Source organism: Phyllobates terribilis, unplaced genomic scaffold, assembly GCF_046119375.1.
Source record: "Phyllobates terribilis strain yellow unplaced genomic scaffold, ASM4611937v1 Scaffold_187__1_contigs__length_3656778, whole genome shotgun sequence".
Classification (NCBI taxonomy): domain Eukaryota; kingdom Metazoa; phylum Chordata; class Amphibia; order Anura; family Dendrobatidae; genus Phyllobates; species Phyllobates terribilis.
This window is the reverse complement of record NW_027362947.1, coordinates 2,000,760-2,023,573: the sequence shown is the minus strand read 5'-3', so window position 1 is coordinate 2,023,573 and position 22,814 is coordinate 2,000,760. Positions and strand designations below refer to the sequence as shown.

Genomic DNA, 22,814 nt, shown 5'->3' with positions numbered 1-22,814 from the left:
CCTTCTGCTGGAACACTGACTTCTTTCATTTAATGCCTGCAGACTATAAAAGAGAACCCAACCCAAAAAGTTTGGTTGATTAGTCTGTGGCATTCTGTTAAACTGTTGCTTATGGCGGTCTCTGTGAGCTTCTCAGCGACATTCAGCCAGCCAGGTATCCTGCCTGCAGTAGATGGAATGTGGCAATGGAACGCTGGCTGCGCGTGTCATAATAGGCTCTGAGCCTTTATATACCTGTGCACAGCAGCAGCCACCTTCAATCTGCTGCTGGACAGCCAGCAGCAGCAGCAGGAGAGGTATGTAATCAGGAGCCCTCCTGCTAAGGGTAGACAGCTGCTCGTTCCACCCCACCCCCCGCCTTAATTGGTTCTCCTCCCTTCCAACGGTGTTGAGGCGGGTGGGAACAGCAGGGGGTGAAGGTGCTGTGTTTAAAGAGGTGGAGTTATGCAGATCTAAAACGCGTGGATTGCAGCAGCAGCAAGCCGAAAAGTGCAGGCATGTAAGGGATCTAGAGGTTGACAACATGTCTTCTTAACGGGAGTCCAGGAGCTCATCTCCACAAATGGACTTTTCAGGATCCTTGGGTGGCTCCGTAGTTTGAAACCAATTCTGGTTATTGCTTCTCGGCCTTTTGGCTAAGATCAAGTGTAGTATCTTTCGAAAAGGCGGTTTTGGATGTTGGCCGCCCTAGTAGATTGATACATTATGCACACTGGGGTTTAGGCGCTTGTTAGTACGCCAGTTGGCTAATATAGTCATCTGGTGGAAAGCATGGCCCCCCAGGATCGACGCCATTGGGCCGGGGAAGATCGAAAGCCCGAAGTGTGAAGTGCCCCAGGAGTGGTGACCCTGGGGTGCCTTAACTCACTGGGATTGGGAACCCCACTTGAGTTTATGGCACATTTGCACTAGCACTTCAATATTTCTTTCTTCACACACACCCTTATTCCGGGCCTTCTGGCCTTAGGATGGGGAATTTTTCAATTCCCGGTCGAAGGTCCGGGCAGTATTATACTGTGAAACCTTCACTATTTATTTAATTTTTTTTGTCACTGTGTGTCCACTTTTTCACGTGTGTCCACGTCCTTACTAGGATTTTGTCGGGATGCGGTTCCCTTACGGGTTCCTCTCTTGGCAGGTCTAGGGGGGGAGTGTGTGGCCATCAGGTTCCGCTCCCCCCTGAACCCCCCTGGCTCTCCTCTTTCGGGAGGAGAGCATTGTTGGCTCCCCTCTTCCGGGAGGGGAGCACAGTCTTTGGCTCCCAGTGCCTTGCTCGGGTGAGAACTCGGGCAGGTATTGGGGGTAAGATTGGGTCGCCTCTGGCTCCGGCTGGAGGTGGCTATTTGTCCCTGTTCCTCGCTGTGGCCTTCTGGCTCGGAGGGACGGGGAATGGTTTGGGGGACCCTTCTCCTTTTGGAGAGGGTTTTAAGAAGACCAGCATCCTAGTGCACTTTTTTTGTGGCACTTGTCACTTTTTTAAGCGCACTCGGGTTTTGTACACGAATTCGGGCTTTCAATAGAAAAAAAAAAATCTGTTCTTATCAGTTTAATATCTGATACGTCCCCTATCTGGGGACCATATATTAAATGGATTTTTAGAACAGGGAGATGGAAAAAGAGCTTGCTCTGTCCACTCCACGCATTGACCTGGTATTGCAGTATCTCCAGGACCGGTGCACCCCTTCTTTAATGCAGTTTCTAAAATCAGAAAGAATTGAATTCAATGTTTTTTGTTCATTTTGCTTGTTTGTCGGATTTTGGGATGGACTCTTTGGCTTTGCTTTTCTTCTCCTCATTGGATTTTTCATGTTCAAAGTTGCAGAAGCCAGATTACAAGCTCATTTTGGTTCAACTTCAGCAACTGTGCATTGCATTGCCATGTAATGTGATGCAATGCTATCTTTCTAGCTCTCCCTTTTTACTTCCTTTTGGATAAACAGACATATTAGGCAAGCATTTTGGAGCTTTCACCTAAATAACTACAGGTGGTGAGATAAGCTGCACAATATAATTGACCTTTCAGTATATTGTTGCACACACACCATCTATTTAGCAAATGCCCTTGTTATCAACAGCAGCCTTTTAAACTCACCTGAGCTAACAGGTATGTGCGCTGGTTACTCTGCTGCGCTTAAAATTTCTTTTTTGGTTTGCTACAATGCCTTTTCTGAAACGTTGTCTCCTTCTGCTGGAACACTGACTTCTTTCATTTAATGCCTGCAGACTATAAAAGAGAACCCAACCCAAAAAGTTTGGTTGATTAGTCTGTGGCATTCTGTTAAACTGTTGCTTATGGCGGTCTCTGTGAGCTTCGAAGCGACATTCAGCCAGCCAGGTATCCTGCCTGCAGTAGATGGAATGTGGCAATGGAACGCTGGCTGCGCGTGTCATAATAGGCTCTGAGCCTTTATATACCTGTGCACAGCAGCAGCCACCTTCAGTCTGCTGCTGGACAGCCAGCAGCAGCAGCAGCAGGAGAGGTATGTAATCAGGAGCCCTCCTGCTAAGGGTAGACAGCTGCTCGTTCCACCCCACCCCCCGCCTTAATTGGTTCTCCTCCCTTCCAACGGTGTTGAGGCGGGTGGGAACAGCAGGGGGTGAAGGTGCTGTGTTTAAAGAGGTGGAGTTATGCAGATCTAAAACGCGTGGATTGCAGCAGCAGCAAGCCGAAAAGTGCAGGCATGTAAGGGATCTAGAGGTTGACAACATGTCTTCTTAACGGGAGTCCAGGAGCTCATCTCCACAAATGGACTTTTCAGGATCCTTGGGTGGCTCCGTAGTTTGAAACCAATTCTGGTTATCGCTTCTCGGCCTTTTGGCTAAGATCAAGTGTAGTATCTGTTCTTATCAGTTTAATATCTGATACGTCCCCTATCTGGGGACCATATATTAAATGGATTTTTAGAACAGGGAGATGGAAAAAGAGCTTGCTCTGTCCACTCCACGCATTGACCTGGTATTTCAGTATCTCCAGGACCGGTGCACCCCTTCTTTAATGCAGTTTCTAAAATCAGAAAGAATTGAATTCAATGTTTTTTGTTCATTTTGCTTGTTTGTCGGATTTTGGGATGGACTCTTTGGCTTTGCTTTTCTTCTCCTCATTGGATTTTTCATGTTCAAAGTTGCAGAAGCCAGATTACAAGCTCATTTTGGTTCAACTTCAGCAACTGTGCATTGCATTGCCATGTAATGTGATGCAATGCTATCTTTCTAGCTCTCCCTTTTTACTTCCTTTTGGATAAACAGACATATTAGGCAAGCATTTTGGAGCTTTCACCTAAATAACTACAGGTGGTGAGATAAGCTGCACAATATAATTGACCTTTCAGTATATTGTTGCACACACACCATCTATTTAGCAAATGCCCTTGTTATCAACAGCAGCCTTTTAAACTCACCTGAGCTAACAGGTATGTGCGCTGGTTACTCTGCTGCGCTTAAAATTTCTTTTTTGGTTTGCTACAATGCCTTTTCTGAAACGTTGTCTCCTTCTGCTGGAACACTGACTTCTTTCATTTAATGCCTGCAGACTATAAAAGAGAACCCAACCCAAAAAGTTTGGTTGATTAGTCTGTGGCATTCTGTTAAACTGTTGCTTATGGCGGTCTCTGTGAGCTTCTCAGCGACATTCAGCCAGCCAGGTATCCTGCCTGCAGTAGATGGAATGTGGCAATGGAACGCTGGCTGCGCGTGTCATAATAGGCTCTGAGCCTTTATATACCTGTGCACAGCAGCAGCCACCTTCAGTCTGCTGCTGGACAGCCAGCAGCAGCAGCAGCAGGAGAGGTATGTAATCAGGAGCCCTCCTGCTAAGGGTAGACAGCTGCTCGTTCCACCCCACCCCCCGCCTTAATTGGTTCTCCTCCCTTCCAACGGTGTTGAGGCGGGTGGGAACAGCAGGGGGTGAAGGTGCTGTGTTTAAAGAGGTGGAGTTATGCAGATCTAAAACGCGTGGATTGCAGCAGCAGCAAGCCGAAAAGTGCAGGCATGTAAGGGATCTAGAGGTTGACAACATGTCTTCTTAACGGGAGTCCAGGAGCTCATCTCCACAAATGGACTTTTCAGGATCCTTGGGTGGCTCCGTAGTTTGAAACCAATTCTGGTTATCGCTTCTCGGCCTTTTGGCTAAGATCAAGTGTAGTATCTGTTCTTATCAGTTTAATATCTGATACGTCCCCTATCTGGGGACCATATATTAAATGGATTTTTAGAACAGGGAGATGGAAAAAGAGCTTGCTCTGTCCACTCCACGCATTGACCTGGTATTGCAGTATCTCCAGGACCGGTGCACCCCTTCTTTAATGCAGTTTCTAAAATCAGAAAGAATTGAATTCAATGTTTTTTGTTCATTTTGCTTGTTTGTCGGATTTTGGGATGGACTCTTTGGCTTTGCTTTTCTTCTCCTCATTGGATTTTTCATGTTCAAAGTTGCAGAAGCCAGATTACAAGCTCATTTTGGTTCAACTTCAGCAACTGTGCATTGCATTGCCATGTAATGTGATGCAATGCTATCTTTCTAGCTCTCCCTTTTTACTTCCTTTTGGATAAACAGACATATTAGGCAAGCATTTTGGAGCTTTCACCTAAATAACTACAGGTGGTGAGATAAGCTGCACAATATAATTGACCTTTCAGTATATTGTTGCACACACACCATCTATTTAGCAAATGCCCTTGTTATCAACAGCAGCCTTTTAAACTCACCTGAGCTAACAGGTATGTGCGCTGGTTACTCTGCTGCGCTTAAAATTTCTTTTTTGGTTTGCTACAATGCCTTTTCTGAAACGTTGTCTCCTTCTGCTGGAACACTGACTTCTTTCATTTAATGCCTGCAGACTATAAAAGAGAACCCAACCCAAAAAGTTTGGTTGATTAGTCTGTGGCATTCTGTTAAACTGTTGCTTATGGCGGTCTCTGTGAGCTTCTCAGCGACATTCAGCCAGCCAGGTATCCTGCCTGCAGTAGATGGAATGTGGCAATGGAACGCTGGCTGCGCGTGTCATAATAGGCTCTGAGCCTTTATATACCTGTGCACAGCAGCAGCCACCTTCAATCTGCTGCTGGACAGCCAGCAGCAGCAGCAGGAGAGGTATGTAATCAGGAGCCCTCCTGCTAAGGGTAGACAGCTGCTCGTTCCACCCCACCCCCCGCCTTAATTGGTTCTCCTCCCTTCCAACGGTGTTGAGGCGGGTGGGAACAGCAGGGGGTGAAGGTGCTGTGTTTAAAGAGGTGGAGTTATGCAGATCTAAAACGCGTGGATTGCAGCAGCAGCAAGCCGAAAAGTGCAGGCATGTAAGGGATCTAGAGGTTGACAACATGTCTTCTTAACGGGAGTCCAGGAGCTCATCTCCACAAATGGACTTTTCAGGATCCTTGGGTGGCTCCGTAGTTTGAAACCAATTCTGGTTATCGCTTCTCGGCCTTTTGGCTAAGATCAAGTGTAGTATCTTTCGAAAAGGCGGTTTTGGATGTTGGCCGCCCTAGTAGATTGATACATTATGCACACTGGGGTTTAGGCGCTTGTTAGTACGCCAGTTGGCTAATATAGTCATCTGGTGGAAAGCATGGCCCCCCAGGATCGACGCCATTGGGCCGGGGAAGATCGAAAGCCCGAAGTGTGAAGTGCCCCAGGAGTGGTGACCCTGGGGTGCCTTAACTCACTGGGATTGGGAACCCCACTTGAGTTTATGGCACATTTGCACTAGCACTTCAATATTTCTTTCTTCACACACACCCTTATTCCGGGCCTTCTGGCCTTAGGATGGGGAATTTTTCAATTCCCGGTCGAAGGTCCGGGCAGTATTATACTGTGAAACCTTCACTATTTATTTAATTTTTTTTGTCACTGTGTGTCCACTTTTTCACGTGTGTCCACGTCCTTACTAGGATTTTGTCGGGATGCGGTTCCCTTACGGGTTCCTCTCTTGGCAGGTCTAGGGGGGAGTGTGTGGCCATCAGGTTCCGCTCCCCCCTGAACCTCCCTGGCTCTCCTCTTTCGGGAGGAGAGCATTGTTGGCTCCCCTCTTCCGGGAGGGGAGCACAGTCTTTGGCTCCCAGTGCCTTGCTCGGGTGAGAACTCGGGCAGGTATTGGGGGTAAGATTGGGTCGCCTCTGGCTCCGGCTGGAGGTGGCTATTTGTCCCTGTTCCTCGCTGTGGCCTTCTGGCTCGGAGGGACGGGGAATGGTTTGGGGGACCCTTCTCCTTTTGGAGAGGGTTTTAAGAAGACCAGCATCCTAGTGCACTTTTTTTGTGGCACTTGTCACTTTTTTAAGCGCACTCGGGTTTTGTACACGAATTCGGGCTTTCAATAGAAAAAAAAAAATCTGTTCTTATCAGTTTAATATCTGATACGTCCCCTATCTGGGGACCATATATTAAATGGATTTTTAGAACAGGGAGATGGAAAAAGAGCTTGCTCTGTCCACTCCACGCATTGACCTGGTATTGCAGTATCTCCAGGACCGGTGCACCCCTTCTTTAATGCAGTTTCTAAAATCAGAAAGAATTGAATTCAATGTTTTTTGTTCATTTTGCTTGTTTGTCGGATTTTGGGATGGACTCTTTGGCTTTGCTTTTCTTCTCCTCATTGGATTTTTCATGTTCAAAGTTGCAGAAGCCAGATTACAAGCTCATTTTGGTTCAACTTCAGCAACTGTGCATTGCATTGCCATGTAATGTGATGCAATGCTATCTTTCTAGCTCTCCCTTTTTACTTCCTTTTGGATAAACAGACATATTAGGCAAGCATTTTGGAGCTTTCACCTAAATAACTACAGGTGGTGAGATAAGCTGCACAATATAATTGACCTTTCAGTATATTGTTGCACACACACCATCTATTTAGCAAATGCCCTTGTTATCAACAGCAGCCTTTTAAACTCACCTGAGCTAACAGGTATGTGCGCTGGTTACTCTGCTGCGCTTAAAATTTCTTTTTTGGTTTGCTACAATGCCTTTTCTGAAACGTTGTCTCCTTCTGCTGGAACACTGACTTCTTTCATTTAATGCCTGCAGACTATAAAAGAGAACCCAACCCAAAAAGTTTGGTTGATTAGTCTGTGGCATTCTGTTAAACTGTTGCTTATGGCGGTCTCTGTGAGCTTCTCAGCGACATTCAGCCAGCCAGGTATCCTGCCTGCAGTAGATGGAATGTGGCAATGGAACGCTGGCTGCGCGTGTCATAATAGGCTCTGAGCCTTTATATACCTGTGCACAGCAGCAGCCACCTTCAGTCTGCTGCTGAACAGCCAGCAGCAGCAGCAGCAGGAGAGGTATGTAATCAGGAGCCCTCCTGCTAAGGGTAGACAGCTGCTCGTTCCACCCCACCCCCCGCCTTAATTGGTTCTCCTCCCTTCCAACGGTGTTGAGGCGGGTGGGAACAGCAGGGGGTGAAGGTGCTGTGTTTAAAGAGGTGGAGTTATGCAGATCTAAAACGCGTGGATTGCAGCAGCAGCAAGCCGAAAAGTGCAGGCATGTAAGGGATCTAGAGGTTGACAACATGTCTTCTTAACGGGAGTCCAGGAGCTCATCTCCACAAATGGACTTTTCAGGATCCTTGGGTGGCTCCGTAGTTTGAAACCAATTCTGGTTATCGCTTCTCGGCCTTTTGGCTAAGATCAAGTGTAGTATCTGTTCTTATCAGTTTAATATCTGATACATCCCCTATCTGGGGACCATATATTAAATGGATTTTTAGAACAGGGAGATGGAAAAAGAGCTTGCTCTGTCCACTCCACGCATTGACCTGGTATTGCAGTATCTCCAGGACCGGTGCACCCCTTCTTTAATGCAGTTTCTAAAATCAGAAAGAAATGAATTCAATGTTTTTTGTTCATTTTGCTTGTTTGTCGGATTTTGGGATGGACTCTTTGGCTTTGCTTTTCTTCTCCTCATTGGATTTTTCATGTTCAAAGTTGAAGAAGCCAGATTACAAGATCATTTTCGTTCAACTTCAGCAACTGTGCATTGCATTGCCATGTAATGTGATGCAATGCTATCTTTCTAGCTCTCCCTTTTTACTTCCTTTTGGATAAACAGACATATTAGGCAAGCATTTTGGAGCTTTCACCTAAATAACTACAGGTGGTGAGATAAGCTGCACAATATAATTGACCTTTCAGTATATTGTTGCACACACACCATCTATTTAGCAAATGCCCTTGTTATCAACAGCAGCCTTTTAAACTCACCTGAGCTAACAGGTATGTGCGCTGGTTACTCTGCTGCGCTTAAAATTTCTTTTTTGGTTTGCTACAATGCCTTTTCTGAAACGTTGTCTCCTTCTGCTGGAACACTGACTTCTTTCATTTAATGCCTGCAGACTATAAAAGAGAACCCAACCCAAAAAGTTTGGTTGATTAGTCTGTGGCATTCTGTTAAACTGTTGCTTATGGCGGTCTCTGTGAGCTTCTCAGCGACATTCAGCCAGCCAGGTATCCTGCCTGCAGTAGATGGAATGTGGCAATGGAACGCTGGCTGCGCGTGTCATAATAGGCTCTGAGCCTTTATATACCTGTGCACAGCAGCAGCCACCTTCAGTCTGCTGCTGAACAGCCAGCAGCAGCAGCAGCAGGAGAGGTATGTAATCAGGAGCCCTCCTGCTAAGGGTAGACAGCTGCTCGTTCCACCCCACCCCCCGCCTTAATTGGTTCTCCTCCCTTCCAACGGTGTTGAGGCGGGTGGGAACAGCAGGGGGTGAAGGTGCTGTGTTTAAAGAGGTGGAGTTATGCAGATCTAAAACGCGTGGATTGCAGCAGCAGCAAGCCGAAAAGTGCAGGCATGTAAGGGATCTAGAGGTTGACAACATGTCTTCTTAACGGGAGTCCAGGAGCTCATCTCCACAAATGGACTTTTCAGGATCCTTGGGTGGCTCCGTAGTTTGAAACCAATTCTGGTTATCGCTTCTCGGCCTTTTGGCTAAGATCAAGTGTAGTATCTGTTCTTATCAGTTTAATATCTGATACATCCCCTATCTGGGGACCATATATTAAATGGATTTTTAGAACAGGGAGATGGAAAAAGAGCTTGCTCTGTCCACTCCACGCATTGACCTGGTATTGCAGTATCTCCAGGACCGGTGCACCCCTTCTTTAATGCAGTTTCTAAAATCAGAAAGAATTGAATTCAATGTTTTTTGTTCATTTTGCTTGTTTGTCGGATTTTGGGATGGACTCTTTGGCTTTGCTTTTCTTCTCCTCATTGGATTTTTCATGTTCAAAGTTGAAGAAGCCAGATTACAAGATCATTTTGGTTCAACTTCAGCAACTGTGCATTGCATTGCCATGTAATGTGATGCAATGCTATCTTTCTAGCTCTCCCTTTTTACTTCCTTTTGGATAAACAGACATATTAGGCAAGCATTTTGGAGCTTTCACCTAAATAACTACAGGTGGTGAGATAAGCTGCACAATATAATTGACCTTTCAGTATATTGTTGCACACACACCATCTATTTAGCAAATGCCCTTGTTATCAACAGCAGCCTTTTAAACTCACCTGAGCTAACAGGTATGTGCGCTGGTTACTCTGCTGCGCTTAAAATTTCTTTTTTGGTTTGCTACAATGCCTTTTCTGAAACGTTGTCTCCTTCTGCTGGAACACTGACTTCTTTCATTTAATGCCTGCAGACTATAAAAGAGAACCCAACCCAAAAAGTTTGGTTGATTAGTCTGTGGCATTCTGTTAAACTGTTGCTTATGGCGGTCTCTGTGAGCTTCTCAGCGACATTCAGCCAGCCAGGTATCCTGCCTGCAGTAGATGGAATGTGGCAATGGAACGCTGGCTGCGCGTGTCATAATAGGCTCTGAGCCTTTATATACCTGTGCACAGCAGCAGCCACCTTCAGTCTGCTGCTGGACAGCCAGCAGCAGCAGCAGCAGGAGAGGTATGTAATCAGGAGCCCTCCTGCTAAGGGTAGACAGCTGCTCGTTCCACCCCACCCCCCGCCTTAATTGGTTCTCCTCCCTTCCAACGGTGTTGAGGCGGGTGGGAACAGCAGGGGGTGAAGGTGCTGTGTTTAAAGAGGTGGAGTTATGCAGATCTAAAACGCGTGGATTGCAGCAGCAGCAAGCCGAAAAGTGCAGGCATGTAAGGGATCTAGAGGTTGACAACATGTCTTCTTAACGGGAGTCCAGGAGCTCATCTCCACAAATGGACTTTTCAGGATCCTTGGGTGGCTCCGTAGTTTGAAACCAATTCTGGTTATCGCTTCTCGGCCTTTTGGCTAAGATCAAGTGTAGTATCTGTTCTTATCAGTTTAATATCTGATACATCCCCTATCTGGGGACCATATATTAAATGGATTTTTAGAACAGGGAGATGGAAAAAGAGCTTGCTCTGTCCACTCCACGCATTGACCTGGTATTGCAGTATCTCCAGGACCGGTGCACCCCTTCTTTAATGCAGTTTCTAAAATCAGAAAGAATTGAATTCAATGTTTTTTGTTCATTTTGCTTGTTTGTCGGATTTTGGGATGGACTCTTTGGCTTTGCTTTTCTTCTCCTCATTGGATTTTTCATGTTCAAAGTTGCAGAAGCCAGATTACAAGCTCATTTTGGTTCAACTTCAGCAACTGTGCATTGCATTGCCATGTAACGTGATGCAATGCTATCTTTCTAGCTCTCCCTTTTTACTTCCTTTTGGATAAACAGACATATTAGGCAAGCATTTTGGAGCTTTCACCTAAATAACTACAGGTGGTGAGATAAGCTGCACAATATAATTGACCTTTCAGTATATTGTTGCACACACACCATCTATTTAGCAAATGCCCTTGTTATCAACAGCAGCCTTTTAAACTCACCTGAGCTAACAGGTATGTGCGCTTGTTACTCTGCTGCGCTTAAAATTTCTTTTTTGGTTTGCTACAATGCCTTTTCTGAAACGTTGTCTCCTTCTGCTGGAACACTGACTTCTTTCATTTAATGCCTGCAGACTATAAAAGAGAACCCAACCCAAAAAGTTTGGTTGATTAGTCTGTGGCATTCTGTTAAACTGTTGCTTATGGCGGTCTCTGTGAGCTTCTCAGCGACATTCAGCCAGCCAGGTATCCTGCCTGCAGTAGATGGAATGTGGCAATGGAACGCTGGCTGCGCGTGTCATAATAGGCTCTGAGCCTTTATATACCTGTGCACAGCAGCAGCCACCTTCAGTCTGCTGCTGGACAGCCAGCAGCAGCAGCAGCAGGAGAGGTATGTAATCAGGAGCCCTCCTGCTAAGGGTAGACAGCTGCTCGTTCCACCCCACCCCCCGCCTTAATTGGTTCTCCTCCCTTCCAACGGTGTTGAGGCGGGTGGGAACAGCAGGGGGTGAAGGTGCTGTGTTTAAAGAGGTGGAGTTATGCAGATCTAAAACGCGTGGATTGCAGCAGCAGCAAGCCGAAAAGTGCAGGCATGTAAGGGATCTAGAGGTTGACAACATGTCTTCTTAACGGGAGTCCAGGAGCTCATCTCCACAAATGGACTTTTCAGGATCCTTGGGTGGCTCCGTAGTTTGAAACCAATTCTGGTTATCGCTTCTCGGCCTTTTGGCTAAGATCAAGTGTAGTATCTGTTCTTATCAATTTAATATCTGATACGTCCCCTATCTGGGGACCATATATTAAATGGATTTTTAGAACAGGGAGATGGAAAAAGAGCTTGCTCTGTCCACTCCACGCATTGACCTGGTATTGCAGTATCTCCAGGACCGGTGCACCCCTTCTTTAATGCAGTTTCTAAAATCAGAAAGAATTGAATTCAATGTTTTTTGTTCATTTTGCTTGTTTGTCGGATTTTGGGATGGACTCTTTGGCTTTGCTTTTCTTCTCCTCATTGGATTTTTCATGTTCAAAGTTGCAGAAGCCAGATTACAAGCTCATTTTGGTTCAACTTCAGCAACTGTGCATTGCATTGCCATGTAATGTGATGCAATGCTATCTTTCTAGCTCTCCCTTTTTACTTCCTTTTGGATAAACAGACATATTAGGCAAGCATTTTGGAGCTTTCACCTAAATAACTACAGGTGGTGAGATAAGCTGCACAATATAATTGACCTTTCAGTATATTGTTGCACACACACCATCTATTTAGCAAATGCCCTTGTTATCAACAGCAGCCTTTTAAACTCACCTGAGCTAACAGGTATGTGCGCTTGTTACTCTGCTGCGCTTAAAATTTCTTTTTTGGTTTGCTACAATGCCTTTTCTGAAACGTTGTCTCCTTCTGCTGGAACACTGACTTCTTTCATTTAATGCCTGCAGACTATAAAAGAGAACCCAACCCAAAAAGTTTGGTTGATTAGTCTGTGGCATTCTGTTAAACTGTTGCTTATGGCGGTCTCTGTGAGCTTCTCAGCGACATTCAGCCAGCCAGGTATCCTGCCTGCAGTAGATGGAATGTGGCAATGGAACGCTGGCTGCGCGTGTCATAATAGGCTCTGAGCCTTTATATACCTGTGCACAGCAGCAGCCACCTTCAGTCTGCTGCTGGACAGCCAGCAGCAGCAGCAGCAGGAGAGGTATGTAATCAGGAGCCCTCCTGCTAAGGGTAGACAGCTGCTCGTTCCACCCCACCCCCCGCCTTAATTGGTTCTCCTCCCTTCCAACGGTGTTGAGGCGGGTGGGAACAGCAGGGGGTGAAGGTGCTGTGTTTAAAGAGGTGGAGTTATGCAGATCTAAAACGCGTGGATTGCAGCAGCAGCAAGCCGAAAAGTGCAGGCATGTAAGGGATCTAGAGGTTGACAACATGTCTTCTTAACGGGAGTCCAGGAGCTCATCTCCACAAATGGACTTTTCAGGATCCTTGGGTGGCTCCGTAGTTTGAAACCAATTCTGGTTATCGCTTCTCGGCCTTTTGGCTAAGATCAAGTGTAGTATCTGTTCTTATCAATTTAATATCTGATACGTCCCCTATCTGGGGACCATATATTAAATGGATTTTTAGAACAGGGAGATGGAAAAAGAGCTTGCTCTGTCCACTCCACGCATTGACCTGGTATTGCAGTATCTCCAGGACCGGTGCACCCCTTCTTTAATGCAGTTTCTAAAATCAGAAAGAATTGAATTCAATGTTTTTTGTTCATTTTGCTTGTTTGTCGGATTTTGGGATGGACTCTTTGGCTTTGCTTTTCTTCTCCTCATTGGATTTTTCATGTTCAAAGTTGCAGAAGCCAGATTACAAGCTCATTTTGGTTCAACTTCAGCAACTGTGCATTGCATTGCCATGTAATGTGATGCAATGCTATCTTTCTAGCTCTCCCTTTTTACTTCCTTTTGGATAAACAGACATATTAGGCAAGCATTTTGGAGCTTTCACCTAAATAACTACAGGTGGTGAGATAAGCTGCACAATATAATTGACCTTTCAGTATATTGTTGCACACACACCATCTATTTAGCAAATGCCCTTGTTATCAACAGCAGCCTTTTAAACTCACCTGAGCTAACAGGTATGTGCGCTGGTTACTCTGCTGCGCTTAAAATTTCTTTTTTGGTTTGCTACAATGCCTTTTCTGAAACGTTGTCTCCTTCTGCTGGAACACTGACTTCTTTCATTTAATGCCTGCAGACTATAAAAGAGAACCCAACCCAAAAAGTTTGGTTGATTAGTCTGTGGCATTCTGTTAAACTGTTGCTTATGGCGGTCTCTGTGAGCTTCTCAGCGACATTCAGCCAGCCAGGTATCCTGCCTGCAGTAGATGGAATGTGGCAATGGAACGCTGGCTGCGCGTGTCATAATAGGCTCTGAGCCTTTATATACCTGTGCACAGCAGCAGCCACCTTCAGTCTGCTGCTGGACAGCCAGCAGCAGCAGCAGCAGGAGAGGTATGTAATCAGGAGCCCTCCTGCTAAGGGTAGACAGCTGCTCGTTCCACCCCACCCCCCGCCTTAATTGGTTCTCCTCCCTTCCAACGGTGTTGAGGCGGGTGGGAACAGCAGGGGGTGAAGGTGCTGTGTTTAAAGAGGTGGAGTTATGCAGATCTAAAACGCGTGGATTGCAGCAGCAGCAAGCCGAAAAGTGCAGGCATGTAAGGGATCTAGAGGTTGACAACATGTCTTCTTAACGGGAGTCCAGGAGCTCATCTCCACAAATGGACTTTTCAGGATCCTTGGGTGGCTCCGTAGTTTGAAACCAATTCTGGTTATCGCTTCTCGGCCTTTTGGCTAAGATCAAGTGTAGTATCTGTTCTTATCAGTTTAATATCTGATACGTCCCCTATCTGGGGACCATATATTAAATGGATTTTTAGAACAGGGAGATGGAAAAAGAGCTTGCTCTGTCCACTCCACGCATTGACCTGGTATTGCAGTATCTCCAGGACCGGTGCACCCCTTCTTTAATGCAGTTTCTAAAATCAGAAAGAATTGAATTCAATGTTTTTTGTTCATTTTGCTTGTTTGTCGGATTTTGGGATGGACTCTTTGGCTTTGCTTTTCTTCTCCTCATTGGATTTTTCATGTTCAAAGTTGCAGAAGCCAGATTACAAGCTCATTTTGGTTCAACTTCAGCAACTGTGCATTGCATTGCCATGTAATGTGATGCAATGCTATCTTTCTAGCTCTCCCTTTTTACTTCCTTTTGGATAAACAGACATATTAGGCAAGCATTTTGGAGCTTTCACCTAAATAACTACAGGTGGTGAGATAAGCTGCACAATATAATTGACCTTTCAGTATATTGTTGCACACACACCATCTATTTAGCAAATGCCCTTGTTATCAACAGCAGCCTTTTAAACTCACCTGAGCTAACAGGTATGTGCGCTGGTTACTCTGCTGCGCTTAAAATTTCTTTTTTGGTTTGCTACAATGCCTTTTCTGAAACGTTGTCTCCTTCTGCTGGAACACTGACTTCTTTCATTTAATGCCTGCAGACTATAAAAGAGAACCCAACCCAAAAAGTTTGGTTGATTAGTCTGTGGCATTCTGTTAAACTGTTGCTTATGGCGGTCTCTGTGAGCTTCTCAGCGACATTCAGCCAGCCAGGTATCCTGCCTGCAGTAGATGGAATGTGGCAATGGAACGCTGGCTGCGCGTGTCATAATAGGCTCTGAGCCTTTATATACCTGTGCACAGCAGCAGCCACCTTCAGTCTGCTGCTGGACAGCCAGCAGCAGCAGCAGCAGGAGAGGTATGTAATCAGGAGCCCTCCTGCTAAGGGTAGACAGCTGCTCGTTCCACCCCACCCCCCGCCTTAATTGGTTCTCCTCCCTTCCAACGGTGTTGAGGCGGGTGGGAACAGCAGGGGGTGAAGGTGCTGTGTTTAAAGAGGTGGAGTTATGCAGATCTAAAACGCGTGGATTGCAGCAGCAGCAAGCCGAAAAGTGCAGGCATGTAAGGGATCTAGAGGTTGACAACATGTCTTCTTAACGGGAGTCCAGGAGCTCATCTCCACAAATGGACTTTTCAGGATCCTTGGGTGGCTCCGTAGTTTGAAACCAATTCTGGTTATCGCTTCTCGGCCTTTTGGCTCAGATCTGTAATGGGTCTAGTCATTTGGCTGTCTGTGCGTTAACTCTTGGCCCTGTGGCATCGCCATTTTATGGCTTAAGCCACTTGCTGCTATAAGGAGTTGGCCAGTAGACACGACTAGCGATAATGGGACGCATTCGATACGCTGGGCCCGGTGAGGCTCGAGTGAAGTTTGGAATCCAGATTGATGTGGAAGAAGGCAAAGAAGGAATCTTTACCCTCAGCTTCGTGGTGAAGGAGATTTTGTTTGGACTCCTTGAAGTGAAGAAGGAAGAAATCTTGTGCCTCCAGCAATTCAAAAGCAAGTATAATCTTGTATTTACTTCTATGGCTGTTTGCAACAATTTCTATGATTGTTTGAAAAAGAATCTGGACAATCAATATTTGGATGGGCTGACTTTTGTCATCTTGTATTGCTCCAAAGAGGTACCTCTGACTGTTTTCATGTACAACCCACATGTGGACTTGGCTTTGATTTATGCCTTTCTAAATAGGCACTGCTATATTACCAAGGTGGCAGTAAAAGTCATGAATGAGGAGGAACTATGGACCGGTAAATATCGTTTCATGGTCAAGTTCCGGGAAAGTCCTGATGAACCAGGGGGTATACATTATCCTCCATCAAATTTTTCCATTGGGAGTGAGCGGGGTTACCTGTTCTTCCCCAATGCGCCCAGGTTTTGTCGTCATTGTAGGAGGTATGGCCATACTCAGGAAGCATGCGACATCAGACAGATTATTTGCAGGAAGTGCAATGAGGTGGGTCATTCTTCCAATAATTGCAAAAATGAAATAGTCTGTAACCTCTGTGGAGAGAAGGGGCTTGCCTTCAGAGACTGTATATTCCATCCTGGTTCATATGCGGGGGCAGCGGGAAGGGGAAGGAGAAGAAATGAATCTCCTGCACCCACAGCTACAACTCCGACTGCTCCAACTCCGACTGCTCCGATATCTACTCTGGCTTTCCTGGATGAGGAGGAGGCTCGGGTTGCTTTTCCAGAACTGGTTCGTGTGAATGTAAGAGGAAATATGGAGCTGGCACCTGAGCCACCGGTGCAGAGGGCCGCGTCTGTGGCTTCAGATGTCAGTGAGTCTGAGACGATAACTGATGATCGTATAGGCATGGAAGTGGCCCCGGTGGAGGATCTGGAGGCTGAAATTCCAGACATGATGGTTACATTGCAGGGGGAACAGGAGTCTGATCTGACCAGAACACCGCATGTGGCCTGGAGCGATGTCGTTTCTGACCTTGAGGAGGAGGGAGGTCAGGGGGACTTTGACCCCCAGCGGCGGGATTATAGTTCAGATGAAGATGGAGGCGCTTCAGTGAAGAAAAAGAAGAAAACTGAACCATCCTTTTCCCCTTAAAGTGATTGCAGTGTGAGTCCAGCCCGGGTGTACCCTACTGCATCCGATCCCCAAGATGTGTCTTTTTTGGGGGAAGGCACAAACTACGATATCTGCACGTCCAGCGTCCTACCCCCAGAAGGGTTAGGATGATGTACAGGTGGGCATGTTGTCGTGACCTGCCACATCAAATTAATAGATGGGTGCCCAAGTTGCTCTCAGCATCTTGTCGCTAAATGTTCGGCTGATTAAATCTGAGTCGAGAAAAGTGGCAATTTTGGACTACTTGAGCAACTTGGATGCGGACGTATACTGTGTCCAGGAGTGTGGGATCTCCGATCCCTTAAGTGAAAATGCATGGCCTTTAGGTCAAAGTGTGTGGTCTGGTTCTGTATGTAATAAAAATTGTGGGGTAGGTGTTTTGGTGAAGGGTTATAGTGTTAAGATAGAAAGTTACATGGTGGTGGAGGCGGGGAGGTGTGTAATATGTGAGTTAAATTGTAGGGGGTGGAGGGTTAGGGTGGTAAATATGTATGCACCAATAGATAAAGGGGAGAGGCTGGAAATTTTCGAGAAATTATGTTTTTTTTTATCTGGCAAAATGCCAATAATTTTTGTTGGAGATTTCAATTGTGTGACGGAGGGGGATAAGATGGATGTTACAGGTAAAAGACTCAAGAGTCTTGTGGCGGATTTTTCCTTACAGGATGCTGCGGAAGTTTTTTTAGGTAATCCACCTCCTGCGACCTATAAGGCCGACAGGGGAGGCATAGAGTCTAGAATAGACCGTATCTTCTTTTCTTCACAAAATGTTATTTGTAGGAATTTCCAGCAGGAAGATGTTCCCTTCTCTGACCATGTGTGTTTGAGGGCACGTCTAGAAGGTAAGATTTCCTTTGTATATGGTGGTGGCGTGTGGAAACTTAATGTGCGTTTGCTGGAAGATAATAGGATCATGTGTGATTTTAGGCGAATGTATGTTAGGTGGAGGGATAAAAAAAGTGATTTCAGGAATGTGCTTGAGTGGTGGGACTGGATGAAGAGTGAGATTGGTTTTTTCTTTAGAAAAAGGGGCAGGAGGAAAGCAGCAATGAATAGAGTAAAATTTAATGATTTAAGCTCTAGACTGGAGTGGCTGAGGAAGTTAAGGATGATTGGAGTGGATGTGGATGTTTTGATGTGTCAAGTGAAAGAAGAGATTAAGAAATATATTGAGGGTAAAGGGAAAGAAATTATTTACCGTTCTAAGATTGAACATTTGGAGAAAAATGAGAAATGCACAAGGTTTTTTTTCAAAAAAGTTTTTGGGAAGAAAGTAGATATGGATGAGGTGGTGAATGGTGATGGGGTGTGTGTGAGTGGGAAGGATGTGATGCAGGAGGTGGTGTTGTTTTATAAGGAGTTGTATGGGGAAAAATGGGTTGATGATAGGATGTTGACTGATGCTTTGGGGTGTTTAGAAGGTTGTTTGGGTGAGGATGAACGTGAAATATTGGATGATGTAATTGTGTTGGATGAAGTTAAAAAAGTGGTGATGTCTGCGAGTAAGAATAAAACACCTGGGAAGGATGGACTGCCCGTGGAGTTATATGTTAAGGAATGGGACACGATGGGAAATGACTTATTGGAGGTGTGCCAGTATATGTTCACGGAGAATATGTTGAGTGAATCTATGAGAGATGGGGTGGTGGTTTTGGTTCATAAGAAAGGTGATAAAAAGGATTTGGGGAATTGGAGGCCAATCACCCTTTTGAATGCAGACTATAAGGTGTTTAGTAAATTGTTGGCTAGCCGGATGCGGGAAGTGATTGGCGGTGTGGTGGATGAAGATCAAGTGTGTGCAGTGCCTGGGAGAAGTATGACTGAAAATTTGGTGTTGTTGCGTGATGTGATTGGGGATTGTATGAGTCGTAAGCAGAAATGTTTGTTGTTTTCGGTTGATTTTGAAAAAGCTTTTGACCGTGTGTCACATAGCTTTATGTTTAAGGTTTTGTCTAAGATGGGTTATTCCAGGAATTTTGTAAACTGTGTTAGGAGTTTGTATTGTAATGTTTCAAGTGAATTTTTGGTGAATGGGTGGTTGAGTGAGAAAGTGAGAATTAAATCAGGAGTGCGTCAGGGGTGCCCTATGTCCCCTTTTTTGTTTATTAGTGTGATTGAAGTGTTGATGTGTATGGTTAGGAAGGATAAGGTTATGAGAGGTGTGATGATTCCTGGGAGTAATGGAAAGGATGTGAGAATTCTAGGTTACATGGATGATGTAGTGATTGTGAGTGGGAATATGGCTGCGATGAGTAGGGCAAGGTTGATATTAAGTTTGTTTTGTAGTGTCTCAGCTTTTAAGGTCAATTGGACTAAGAGTTCCTTTAAATGTTTTGGTGAGAGGAATGTATGGATGAATGGTGTGAGGTGTGAGGATGGTGCAATAAAGGTGCTTGGGATTAAGTTTAATGATGATTTGAAAGGAAATGAGAGTTGGGAAGATTGTGGGGTGAGAGTGGTGCGCAAGTTGAATTTTTGGCGAATGAGAGAATTAACTCTGACTGGGAAAGTTCTGATTATTAAGGCGGTTATTTTGCCTATTTTGTTGTTTGTTGCGAATGTATATCCTGCTGCTTTTAAGAAAATTAGGAAAACTGAGAAATTCATCTTTAATTTTCTTTGGGGAAGTCGCATGGAGAAATTGAAACGGGAATATGTCTATAAGTTATGTGTAAATGGTGGTTTGGATTTTCCAAATATTGATTTCTTTTTAGGGATTAGTTACGTGAAAATGGTGGTGGTGGTTCTAGGGAAAAGTAATAAGTGTGCTTATATGATGAAGTATTCGGCTGGATGGATGCTTTATGGCTTAAAGTGGGTCAAAAGGGATGCTAGAGTGCCTGTTGCTTTTAAGTGTCCTGTATGGTATGGTTGTGTTGAGAAATTTGTAAGGAAGTATGATTTGTTGTCCGTTAACATGAGTGATTTTAGGCAAAAGAAGAAAGTCATTAGGATGGTGCGTGAGCGTGAGGTGGTATGTAATATCAATGGGTTGAGAGGGGAGGAAGTAACCGAGATGTGGAGAAAATTAAGTATAGATGGTTTGACTAACAGACAGAGAGATATCGCTTGGATGATATTGCATGACATTTTGCCTGTTAGAGATGTGCAAAAGAAGAGGGATTTAGTTAAATCTGAGGTATGCCCGAGGGATGGATGTGGTTTGAGAGAGCATGTTAGACATATGGTATGGGATTGTGATTTTGCATATGATGTATGGAAGGGTATAGGGGGACTTTGCAAGGAATTGGTGGGTGTAAAGTATGTAAATTGGAAACTTGCTATGTTTGGGATGGGTGCATGTAGTAGAATTAAGATAGGATTTTATGGTTGTTGGTGGTGTGTGTAATTGAAAGTTTGTGGGATGCGAGGAATTTGTTAGTTTTTAAAAGGAAGAAAATGTCAGTTAATGAATGTTTGAGATTGATTCTGTCACGTATGTATGTAATATACCTCTGGGATCAGGAACGTGGAAGTATTATAGATGCTGAAGGGATCTGGAAGTTTAAAAAGTGGAGGTTTTTGGTAAAGTTTAATTAGTAGTGTATAATGTACCTGATGATAAGGTTTGGTTTTATTTTTGATTATATACCAAGTGTGATGAAAGGCTAAGTGTCAATGAAAGGCTTTTGTAAGTCGATTTGATTGAGCTTATGCTCCGGCCTATCTGATTTGGAAAAAAAAAAAAAAAAAAAAAAAAAAAAAAATCTGTTCTTATCAGTTTAATATCTGATACGTCCCCTATCTGGGGACCATATATTAAATGGATTTTTAGAACAGGGAGATGGAAAAAGAGCTTGCTCTGTCCACTCCACGCATTGACCTGGTATTGCAGTATCTCCAGGACCGGTGCACCCCTTCTTTAATGCAGTTTCTAAAATCAGAAAGAATTGAATTCAATGTTTTTTGTTCATTTTGCTTGTTTGTCGGATTTTGGGATGGACTCTTTGGCTTTGCTTTTCTTCTCCTCATTGGATTTTTCATGTTCAAAGTTGCAGAAGCCAGATTACAAGCTCATTTTGGTTCAACTTCAGCAACTGTGCATTGCATTGCCATGTAATGTGATGCAATGCTATCTTTCTAGCTCTCCCTTTTTACTTCCTTTTGGATAAACAGACATATTAGGCAAGCATTTTGGAGCTTTCACCTAAATAACTACAGGTGGTGAGATAAGCTGCACAATATAATTGACCTTTCAGTATATTGTTGCACACACACCATCTATTTAGCAAATGCCCTTGTTATCAACAGCAGCCTTTTAAACTCACCTGAGCTAACAGGTATGTGCGCTGGTTACTCTGCTGCGCTTAAAATTTCTTTTTTGGTTTGCTACAATGCCTTTTCTGAAACGTCTCCTTCTGCTGGAACACTGACTTCTTTCATTTAATGCCTGCAGACTATAAAAGAGAACCCAACCCAAAAAGTTTGGTTGATTAGTCTGTGGCATTCTGTTAAACTGTTGCTTATGGCGGTCTCTGTGAGCTTCTCAGCGACATTCAGCCAGCCAGGTATCCTGCCTGCAGTAGATGGAATGTGGCAATGGAACGCTGGCTGCGCGTGTCATAATAGGCTCTGAGCCTTTATATACCTGTGCACAGCAGCAGCCACCTTCAGTCTGCTGCTGGACAGCCAGCAGCAGCAGCAGCAGGAGAGGTATGTAATCAGGAGCCCTCCTGCTAAGGGTAGACAGCTGCTCGTTCCACCCCACCCCCCGCCTTAATTGGTTCTCCTCCCTTCCAACGGTGTTGAGGCGGGTGGGAACAGCAGGGGGTGAAGGTGCTGTGTTTAAAGAGGTGGAGTTATGCAGATCTAAAACGCGTGGATTGCAGCAGCAGCAAGCCGAAAAGTGCAGGCATGTAAGGGATCTAGAGGTTGACAACATGTCTTCTTAACGGGAGTCCAGGAGCTCATCTCCACAAATGGACTTTTCAGGATCCTTGGGTGGCTCCGTAGTTTGAAACCAATTCTGGTTATCGCTTCTCGGCCTTTTGGCTAAGATCAAGTGTAGTATCTGTTCTTATCAGTTTAATATCTGATACGTCCCCTATCTGGGGACCATATATTAAATGGATTTTTAGAACAGGGAGATGGAAAAAGAGCTTGCTCTGTCCACTCCACGCATTGACCTGGTATTGCAGTATCTCCAGGACCGGTGCACCCCTTCTTTAATGCAGTTTCTAAAATCAGAAAGAATTGAATTCAATGTTTTTTGTTCATTTTGCTTGTTTGTCGGATTTTGGGATGGACTCTTTGGCTTTGCTTTTCTTCTCCTCATTGGATTTTTCATGTTCAAAGTTGCAGAAGCCAGATTACAAGCTCATTTTGGTTCAACTTCAGCAACTGTGCATTGCATTGCCATGTAATGTGATGCAATGCTATCTTTCTAGCTCTCCCTTTTTACTTCCTTTTGGATAAACAGACATATTAGGCAAGCATTTTGGAGCTTTCACCTAAATAACTACAGGTGGTGAGATAAGCTGCACAATATAATTGACCTTTCAGTATATTGTTGCACACACACCATCTATTTAGCAAATGCCCTTGTTATCAACAGCAGCCTTTTAAACTCACCTGAGCTAACAGGTATGTGCGCTGGTTACTCTGCTGCGCTTAAAATTTCTTTTTTGGTTTGCTACAATGCCTTTTCTGAAACGTTGTCTCCTTCTGCTGGAACACTGACTTCTTTCATTTAATGCCTGCAGACTATAAAAGAGAACCCAACCCAAAAAGTTTGGTTGATTAGTCTGTGGCATTCTGTTAAACTGTTGCTTATGGCGGTCTCTGTGAGCTTCTCAGCGACATTCAGCCAGCCAGGTATCCTGCCTGCAGTAGATGGAATGTGGCAATGGAACGCTGGCTGCGCGTGTCATAATAGGCTCTGAGCCTTTATATACCTGTGCACAGCAGCAGCCACCTTCAGTCTGCTGCTGGACAGCCAGCAGCAGCAGCAGCAGGAGAGGTATGTAATCAGGAGCC

At 44.8% G+C, this 22,814-nt stretch overlaps 12 non-coding genes and 2 pseudogenes across 12 annotated transcripts; all 14 read left to right on the top strand.

Moving 5' to 3' along the window:
- The first annotated feature begins 615 nt into the window (after positions 1–615).
- LOC141213258 (U2 spliceosomal RNA) lies at positions 616–707 on the top strand (annotated as a pseudogene).
- Positions 708–1,497: 790 nt separating this feature from the next.
- Positions 1,498–1,684, top strand: LOC141213183 (U2 spliceosomal RNA). The gene has a single exon (XR_012282745.1). It is a non-coding gene; the product is annotated as a U2 spliceosomal RNA (small nuclear RNA).
- A 1,115-nt stretch (positions 1,685–2,799) lies between these two features.
- On the top strand, positions 2,800–2,990 carry LOC141213086 (U2 spliceosomal RNA). The gene has a single exon (XR_012282664.1). It is a non-coding gene; the product is annotated as a U2 spliceosomal RNA (small nuclear RNA).
- Positions 2,991–4,105: 1,115 nt separating this feature from the next.
- Positions 4,106–4,296, top strand: LOC141213161 (U2 spliceosomal RNA). The gene has a single exon (XR_012282730.1). It is a non-coding gene; the product is annotated as a U2 spliceosomal RNA (small nuclear RNA).
- A 1,112-nt stretch (positions 4,297–5,408) lies between these two features.
- LOC141213241 (U2 spliceosomal RNA) lies at positions 5,409–5,500 on the top strand (annotated as a pseudogene).
- Positions 5,501–6,289: 789 nt separating this feature from the next.
- LOC141213182 (U2 spliceosomal RNA) lies at positions 6,290–6,476 on the top strand. Its single transcript, XR_012282744.1, has one exon. It is a non-coding gene; the product is annotated as a U2 spliceosomal RNA (small nuclear RNA).
- Positions 6,477–7,591: 1,115 nt separating this feature from the next.
- On the top strand, positions 7,592–7,782 carry LOC141213104 (U2 spliceosomal RNA). Its single transcript, XR_012282681.1, has one exon. It is a non-coding gene; the product is annotated as a U2 spliceosomal RNA (small nuclear RNA).
- A 1,115-nt stretch (positions 7,783–8,897) lies between these two features.
- Positions 8,898–9,088, top strand: LOC141213102 (U2 spliceosomal RNA). The gene has a single exon (XR_012282679.1). It is a non-coding gene; the product is annotated as a U2 spliceosomal RNA (small nuclear RNA).
- A 1,115-nt stretch (positions 9,089–10,203) lies between these two features.
- On the top strand, positions 10,204–10,394 carry LOC141213101 (U2 spliceosomal RNA). The gene has a single exon (XR_012282678.1). It is a non-coding gene; the product is annotated as a U2 spliceosomal RNA (small nuclear RNA).
- Positions 10,395–11,509: 1,115 nt separating this feature from the next.
- Positions 11,510–11,700, top strand: LOC141213124 (U2 spliceosomal RNA). Its single transcript, XR_012282702.1, has one exon. It is a non-coding gene; the product is annotated as a U2 spliceosomal RNA (small nuclear RNA).
- Positions 11,701–12,815: 1,115 nt separating this feature from the next.
- LOC141213123 (U2 spliceosomal RNA) lies at positions 12,816–13,006 on the top strand. The gene has a single exon (XR_012282701.1). It is a non-coding gene; the product is annotated as a U2 spliceosomal RNA (small nuclear RNA).
- A 1,115-nt stretch (positions 13,007–14,121) lies between these two features.
- LOC141213149 (U2 spliceosomal RNA) lies at positions 14,122–14,312 on the top strand. Its single transcript, XR_012282723.1, has one exon. It is a non-coding gene; the product is annotated as a U2 spliceosomal RNA (small nuclear RNA).
- Positions 14,313–20,503: 6,191 nt separating this feature from the next.
- Positions 20,504–20,698, top strand: LOC141213181 (U2 spliceosomal RNA). Its single transcript, XR_012282743.1, has one exon. It is a non-coding gene; the product is annotated as a U2 spliceosomal RNA (small nuclear RNA).
- A 1,112-nt stretch (positions 20,699–21,810) lies between these two features.
- LOC141213138 (U2 spliceosomal RNA) lies at positions 21,811–22,001 on the top strand. Its single transcript, XR_012282714.1, has one exon. It is a non-coding gene; the product is annotated as a U2 spliceosomal RNA (small nuclear RNA).
- Positions 22,002–22,814: the final 813 nt, after the last annotated feature.